General features: G+C 39.0%; 1 pseudogene across 1 annotated transcript in view; it reads left to right on the forward strand.

The window, feature by feature from the left end:
* Positions 1-1857, forward strand: part of LOC101303127 — a 10174-nt pseudogene that overhangs the window by 3067 nt on the left and 5250 nt on the right. Inside the window, exons 8-13 of the transcript XR_184691.1 lie at positions 203-298; positions 590-634; positions 748-804; positions 998-1153; positions 1268-1333; positions 1591-1714. The product of XR_184691.1 is annotated as a probable RNA polymerase II transcription factor B subunit 1-1-like (transcript). The remainder of the gene's footprint in view (positions 1-202; positions 299-589; positions 635-747; positions 805-997; positions 1154-1267; positions 1334-1590; positions 1715-1857) is intronic.

Below are 1857 nucleotides of genomic sequence, written 5' to 3' on the forward strand. Positions count from 1 at the left end.
AAAGTGGTCTGGGACGCTGCTGGAGTCCGCTGGGGTGGAGGCGCACCCTCGCCGGCGCCGTATGGTGGAGAACGGAGGGACGTCCGCACTTTAAGCCGAGTGTGGACATCCGCTCTCGAACGGCTCCGTATATATATATTCTCTGAAAACAAACTGGTTATAGTTACATACTTACATTTATGTTCTTTGAATCGAATTGCAGAGGTTGCTTGATGGAGATAGCCGTAGAAAGTCAAAACAACGGGTTGGTTTTAAAAGTTCGATGATACTGGACATCAAACCTATGACTGATGGTCGGGTAGAGCATCTCTCTCTCTCTCTCACTCTCCATTCGTTTATCTGTTCTACTTGCCTAATAAGTAATGAATGGTGCGACCTTTCAGCAGTTCGTTGCCTGGGTTGGCATCTCCTTGGTGCCTTTTTCCTTTAACTCTCTTGAGATAAAATACAATCCTTATGGATAACATTCACACTCCCCCCCCCCCCCCCCCCCCTCCCTCCCCACAAAAAAAAATACTGAAAATAACAAGTTTAACATATCAGCTTGTGCTTGTGACACTGAATATTTATTTTTCTGGGTATTTGTCAGATGAACAAGGTTACATTCAATTTGACTGATGAGATTAAATATCAGGTATTATTCTTTCATTGTACACTTTAAGACGAGACCTTTTAGATTCAGCAATTGTAATATATTTGGAATATTTTCACTTGGTGCTTATGTTAAATTGTTACATTGCTTGGCAGATATTCGCCCTTAAACCAGCTGTGCACCAGGCATTTATTAATCTCGTTCCCAGTAAGGTAGTGTGGATATTGAAACAAATCCATACATAATCAGAGAGTTTCCATGTTAGTCATCGCCCTTATTTTGTTTTTTATGAGAGACGTCCTCCTATGATGATAGTTTAAGAATTGTCTGTTACTATGTTATTTGCAAGTACTCTGCTTAAAGAATGCTTTTCCGGTCTTTGCCTTCCATTTTACTGGATTTCAGATGACAGAGAAAGACTTCTGGAACAAATATTTCCGAGCTGAATACCTCCATAGTACAAAAAATGCTGTAGCAGCTGCTGCTGAAGCTGCTGAGGATGAGGAACTGGCCATTTTCCTAAAGGAAGATGAAATATTGGCAAGGGAAGCTCGGCAGAAGGTGCTCTTTCAAAAGCTTTCAGTCTTTGACTTTTCTAGAATGGTGATGCTGCATTTATCTAGTTTGATTTCTAAAATATTCATTTATTTCCTTCCTGACATGTTCTTTTTGCAGATTCAGCGTGTTGATCCAACTTTGGATATGGAAGCTGATCAAGGGGATGACTACACACATATTCCAGTATGATTGTCAACTCCTTTGATTCAGTGCTGTAAAGTTTCTATAATTTCATTTAGATGGTTCTCTCCCAAAATTTAAGGTGGTTTTCCATTTGAATAACTGTCTCATAAATGGAAGATATTAGAAATATTCCTCCATTAAGTGATACGAGTTCTTCAATGAATGTCTCTGATCAAACAATGAGTTCTTTTAATGTTTTATTTGTTATTGGTTTGGTCAATTTTTGAAGGGTTTTTTGGTCGCTAATTATTATATAGGATCATGGGATATTTCGTGATGGCAACAAGGACATGACTGAACAACAGAATGAGCAATACAGGAGGACTCTATCACAAGACCTTAACAGACAAGGCGCTGTTGTTCTTCAAGGAAGAAATCTAGGTTAGAATGAGCAATACTTCTTTTGATTACTTAACAGGGTACTGAAGTTGGCTCTCCCGTCCTACATTTCATACTCTTTTCAGTTATGATAACTTATATATGTGTTTTCATACATGCCAGTAATTCCCTTCTCTCTCTCTCTC

This window comes from Fragaria vesca, linkage group LG5 (genome assembly GCF_000184155.1).
Source record: "Fragaria vesca subsp. vesca linkage group LG5, FraVesHawaii_1.0, whole genome shotgun sequence".
Classification (NCBI taxonomy): domain Eukaryota; kingdom Viridiplantae; phylum Streptophyta; class Magnoliopsida; order Rosales; family Rosaceae; genus Fragaria; species Fragaria vesca.